The sequence below is a fragment of the Apodemus sylvaticus genome, chromosome 22, assembly GCF_947179515.1.
Source record: "Apodemus sylvaticus chromosome 22, mApoSyl1.1, whole genome shotgun sequence".
Classification (NCBI taxonomy): domain Eukaryota; kingdom Metazoa; phylum Chordata; class Mammalia; order Rodentia; family Muridae; genus Apodemus; species Apodemus sylvaticus.
The window spans coordinates 32,140,827-32,146,868 of NC_067493.1; the positions used below are offsets into that span (position 1 = coordinate 32,140,827).

General features: G+C 48.5%; 1 long non-coding RNA gene across 1 annotated transcript; it reads left to right on the forward strand.

Moving 5' to 3' along the window:
- The first annotated feature begins 2,083 nt into the window (after positions 1-2,083).
- LOC127672769 (uncharacterized) lies at positions 2,084-6,042 on the forward strand. The gene is made up of 4 exons (XR_007975011.1): positions 2,084-2,432; positions 3,053-3,126; positions 5,442-5,530; positions 5,688-6,042. It is a non-coding gene; the product is annotated as an uncharacterized LOC127672769 (long non-coding RNA).

A 6,042-nucleotide genomic window follows, 5' to 3' on the forward strand; every position in this document is an offset into this window, starting at 1 on the left:
AAGTTTTTTCCCCCACTGTCCTGTTATCTATTTCTTTCAGCTGTTCCTTCCTTCCTTCTTCCTTCCGTTCTCTGTCCTCCCTTCTTTATTTCCTTCCTTCTTTCTTCCCTCCCTGTTGCAGAAAATGTTAAAAAAAAAAAAAAAAAAAAAAAAGAACCGGCACACATGTGCGGGCACACATGTGCGGGCACACATGTGCGGGCAGCAGGGCCTGAGCTCCCCAGTTCCTCTCGCTGCCGCGCAGTGACCCACCTCACGGTCAGCCACCACAACATCCATTCACCTGGTAGAAACAAGACTCTAGAAGCTCATAATTAACCAGCCAGATTTATGTATCAATAAATTCTCAATTAACAAGATAACAATATAGTAATTTCAGAACAAATTGATAATGATAAAAGCTTTAGCCCAATTATTCTAACCTTATGATATCATAACGACCTGTGGCGGTTTAAAGCCACGCTGGTTCACGTCCACCTCCATCTTGGCTGCCTTTCTCCCCCAACTCTTAGTTCCGCCTTCCTTTTCCCTGTCCAATCACAGGCCTCCTGCTGCCCTATCGTAATTGGACAGGGAAACTTCTGTGACATATCACCCTTTCTGTTTAATTAAGTAAAATAAAATAAAAAAAAAAAACCTTTCTCTCAAAATATAAATTGAGCACAATTATTACATGAACATATGAGAAACACAAAATATAGCTTCCAAAACTTAGCCAGTTTATAGAGCCCTCTGATCACCTGGACTGTCCCTTATTTCAAAATGTTGGCGCATCGCTCTTCAGCCTTCTGGCCAGGATCACCTGACAGACTTAGAGATACAGGGATCGTAAGGACTGGCCCATTCTGTCTCAGCAGAACTAAGCTAGACTAACCTCTAAATTGTGTCCTATTTTTGGATAGTGTTGTGTCTGTAGAAGAAATGAGGCAATTCTTGCTTAGTGTGTGTCTCGACACAACTAGAGCAACTCCATTGATACTCAATTTCTTCTTTGAACCCAAAAAAGGGGGAAGCTGTCAGGAACCAAGTAGTCTCAACAACAAGTGAATTTAAAAACATTAAATGTCACATTCTGTGGATTTCTGCCATTTTTGAAAACCAACTATCTATGTAAAGTAATCTGGACTATTCTCCATCAACTACTTTCAGCTATTTCTAATGAAAATATCTGAAAACACCCTAACAATAAACTCAGAGCCATGAATTTGCTATTTAGCCCTTAACTCACGGGCTTAATCATCTCAGAACAGTTTTTAAAAATACTAAATAGAAGGAGTGGGTCTAAGCCCTGTATTTTTAAATTTTTAGTATCAATAGAAGAAATTTATACCAATGGAAACCTTGATTTTTACATCAAAAAGAAATTCTGTACCAAAATAAGAAATTATGACTTCAGCTTAGTAACAATTAAAAAAGATTTCTACCAAATGAGATTATGGCTAAGTAATCAATTCTAGTTAATCCTCCCTGTAATTAGACAGGGAAAATCCTGTGACTCCTCTCCCCTGCCTTCTATCTTCATGTTTTTAGACTGGGGTCTCAGTAGCCCAGGTCGAACTGGCAATCACTGTGTAGCCCAGGCTGGCCTCAACCTTTTTTTTTTTTTAAAGATTTATTTATTTGATGTATCTGAGTACACTGTAGCTGTCAGACACACCAGAATAGGGCATCAGATCCCAATTACAGATGGTTTTTGAGCCACCATGTGGTTGCTGGAAATTGAACTCAGGACCTCTGGAAGAGCAGTCAGTGCTCTTAACCACTGAGCCATCTCTCCAATCCCAGCTGGCCCGAACCTTAAACCAATTTTCCTTCCTCTACTCTGCCTCCCTGAGTGCCGGGATTCCAGTCCTAACCCATTATGCCCAGATTAATCCTTAAAGTAATGATGTAGTTTGTCTAAATTAGTTAATCAGTCTTACAACATTTCAGCCATAAACTCCTCCAGCTGTGACCTGGCCACTCTGGTTTCCAAGATAAGTTAAATAATTATCATAAATTAAAGTTCAAAATATCAAACATGATAAGAACCCCATTCCGGTGCCAGCTGCTGTGAGATTAGACTTGCAAGCAAGCACAGAGCTAGGAGGAGGCACTGAACTCCCTGGAGGCTCTCTGAATTCCCCATCTCAGTCCTCACAATTCAGGAACTCTAGCTCCCCCAGACCCACACACCTACCTTTAAGAGAGGGGCCTGGGCTTTAGGTATTTAACTCCCCTTTGGGGGACCTGGTTTAAGGGTCCTCGCCTGAGCCTACGTGTGTCTGCAGGTGCCCGAAAACAGACACCCACTGGTACTGGGGAAAGACTTGTGAGTTCAGAACCAGCAAGAGACTGGTGTATGGCCTCGTGGGCACCGTGCTGGTATTGCTACTTGTCCTTGTGATCGTCTTGGCTGTCTTCCTCAGCCACTCCCAGAGAAGTCGGCACAGGTGAGCTCAGTCACCATGGTGACACAGCGAAAAGACGTGTGTGTGTGTGTGTGTGTGTGTGTGTGTGTGTGTGTGTGTGATGACACCCCACCCGGAAGTCACAGTCTTAATGTTCACCTGTTACATTGTTTCCAGCTGAGGCCAAGCAAAGTGTCTGGGCTTCACCGAGGGTGGCTATTTTATCTGATATCCCTCTGAGTGAGAAATGGAAACAGAAACTTATGCACTGAAATGAGACTCTACAATACAATTATATTTTATTATCTAGGCTGCCTTAGAACTTAACAAGGAAGCTGGGACTGAGCCAGAAGGGTTGAGATGTACCCTCCAGGAACTGCCAAGAAATAACCGCTAGGACACTTGGGCTAGGAGTGGGCAGAAGGGACCACCGCTGTGCCCGCACTTCATACCCGAGGAGACTGAGGCTCATCAGGGAACTGAGGGATATTTGGGGAGTCTGCCCCTGGAGATGGAGAAACCAGAGCGAGGCTGGTCTTCACTTCCTATGGCCGTGACTTGGAAGGGTAGAGATGTGACTGTCCCCCTCAGGGTCAGGGTCTGCTGAGTCCCCGCCTCCCCTCCCCCCTGCAGCTGCTCCCTAACAACTCTGCTCCTCGCAGGTCAACGTATGACCTGTCTCAAGCACGGCAGAGAGAAGCTGTTCCTGGAACTTTCAAGAACAGTGTTTGGGAAGGTAACTGTCCCGGGGGAGGGGTGGCGGCAGGGAAGGTGCAGTGGCCATGAGGGGGTGGCACTCATCCTGATGACCGCTCATGTCGCACGGTCCCTCTGCATCTCCGTCCACTCGCCACTTGCTCTTGTGAAGGGGTCCCTTATCCCATGATCCTTACCTAGCCTCTCTCCCTGACCTAACGTATTTCTTTTTATTACATTTATTTAGTGGGGTTGTGGGGGGCACATGTGTGTCATGGTATGGAGGCAGAGGTCAGAGGTCAACTTTCAGAAGTGAACCCTTCCCTTCCATCATGTGGGTCCCTGGATGGGACTCGGGCCACCTCTGCTACCTCACTGAGTTGACCTTTGGCCTTCGCTCCTTATTTTAGCTTCTCTCCATCAAATTCCCCAAGGCTTCCACTGTGCATTCCCTCCCCTTTGTGTCTCTATCACACATCACACCTCCACTCTCTGGAAAGTTCCACCCCCCCACCTATACCAGCACCAAACCAATTGTTTCCAAAACCTGTTTGTGACCCCTGCCCTCTCTAGGGACCCCACCTTCACTTTGTCCTTTAGTGTCCTCTGATTCCTGAGCAGGTCAGGGCCCCCTGGGGCTGTGTCTGCCCATGTCTCTGTCCATACCGTGTATCGTCTTCTGCAGACAGTGTGGCTGCCTCTGCCCAGCTTCCCACTAAGCTGGCTTGGAGTACCCACCTTCCCAGTCTGTGTGTGTGTGTGCACACGTGTGCATGTGCGTGTGCATGTATGTGTGTGTGTGTGTACACATGCATACAGAGGTCAGTCTCGGGATGGTTCCTTAGGAGATGTATGAGTTGTTTTGGGAACGAGGGCCCTCCCAGGACCCTGAGGCTCACAGATTGGGTCAAGCCGGCTGGCAGGAGAGCCACATGAATTCACCAGTCTGCCTCCGCAGAGCTAGGGTCAGAACATGTCACCACACCCAGCTTTTCATGTGGATTCTATTCCGACGATCAAACTCAGGTCCTAAGTATTTACAAGCCAAACATTTTACCAGCTGAGCCATCTCTTCAGCTTCCCTCCCCCCAATCCTTCGCTGTTATGGTGTAGCCATGGCAACCTCAAACTAAAGACAGTAAAGTATAAGTTGGCCTCCAACTTAGGCTCCTGAGAGCCAGGGTACAGCCACACCCACAGCTTCTGCTTCCTAGATGTTTTTATGCCCTTCCCCCCCCCCATGTACCAACCCTTTTCTAGTCATTCTGGGTAGGCTCAGAGTCATCTCCTGCCCCACGAGACAAGATGTCAGGCATACACAGCCTCTCTATGGAGTACCAGGATGTATCAGTGCCCAGGTTAGGACTGGAACACCTGGCCAGGTTTGGCTCAGCCTTGAGGCTCATTGAAGGTTTCTGATTTAAGCCTGAGTCTCTGAGCAGCAGCTCAGAAATTAGCTTCCTGTTCCTTCAAACAGTCCCTGAGGGGCAGAGAAAGGTCATTCTTAAGCTGGAGGCACCATTTAAGAAAAGGCATCGTGTCACACACCTATAATCCCAGCATCAGGGCGGCCGACAGACCGGTCAGCAGTTAGCTCAAGGTCATTTTCTGTTACATAACAAGTTTGAGGCTAGCTGGTTTGCATGTCTCTTTGTTCATTGATTCATTTATCGAGAAGAGGGTCTCCCTATGTAGCCCAGGCTAGCTCTGAACTCACGAGCTTTCTACCCCAGTCTGCCGAAAGGCTGAGTTGATAGAAATATTTATCACTGAAGCCACGAATGAATTTTAAGTGGTTCACTCAGGTGGATCTGGGGTGTGTGTGTGTGGGGGGGGGGAAGTGATATGGAAGATGGGGTCACAGTGAGAGGGTGAGATGATTCAGGAGATGAGAAAGGAGGGAGTAGGTGTTGTTGGCAAATAGCAGAGCCATGGATCGATTTCTCAAAGGACCCAGGTTGTCCGCTGTGTTTACCGTTGCTAAGTGCCAGCCAGGTAAGGAGGGTAAGATGTGACTCAACTGGCATCCACCAGCTCCACTCCTGTCTGTCCCTCACACCGATGACAGTAGCTCCCCATGGGCATGACTTGTGACCCCTGGTACAAGGTACAAAGTGGGAAGGGAATGCTATTCTGGCCTGGCGCCCCTTCCCTAGGCTCCTGTATCCCCCCAGACCAGGTCCTAGGCTCCCATCAGGTCCACTAAGACTCCATCAAGGATTTGAATAGCCGAAGTCGAAGTCGTGATCTTCATTTCCTGGGTCCCTCCCTCCACACACATTCCACCTGTTTGTGGGGGATCCCGGCCTCTTCTGGGGGGGGGGATCCTTCTTACACCGTCATCTTTCCCAACAGCTGACAATCTGAAAGAGGACAAATTTGGCCTTGAGAAAGGATACGGTCACTTTCGGCCGAACCTGGAGAATGTGGACTCGAAAACCAAGGTGCCACAGCTCAGAGTCCCCGCCCTCTCCAAACCCCCTCTTACTCTCTCCACTGACTGCATCTCTCCTGCCCTGGGTTCCCCCACTCCCACCCCTCCCTAGCTCCTTCCAGTCCTTGCTGACATCATCTTCGTCACCTTCGTCTCTTGTTCCCTAGCTCAGAGGCTCAAGGTGGTGAAATCGGCATCCCTGTGAGGACAGGACGCACCTGCTCCGCCCTCCCCCTCCCCCTCCCCCATCCAAATGTAGACGAGAGAAGGACAGAGCCCCCACTACCAATACCCAATACCAGGTATTTCTGCTTGGTAAAGATGAAGCTGACACCAGGTCCCACCAGCTGTTCTGGGGTGCTCCGACTCAGTCCGTGCGCCCAAGCAGCTGAGAACAGAGGCCTGGCAGGTACCTCCTCCTCCTCACCCTTGCCTCCATGTTCCAGGAACACAAAGACTTCCAGACACCTCAGCATCTTTGTTGGCATGTAGGTATTGCCCTATTGCCCTATTCCCTATTAA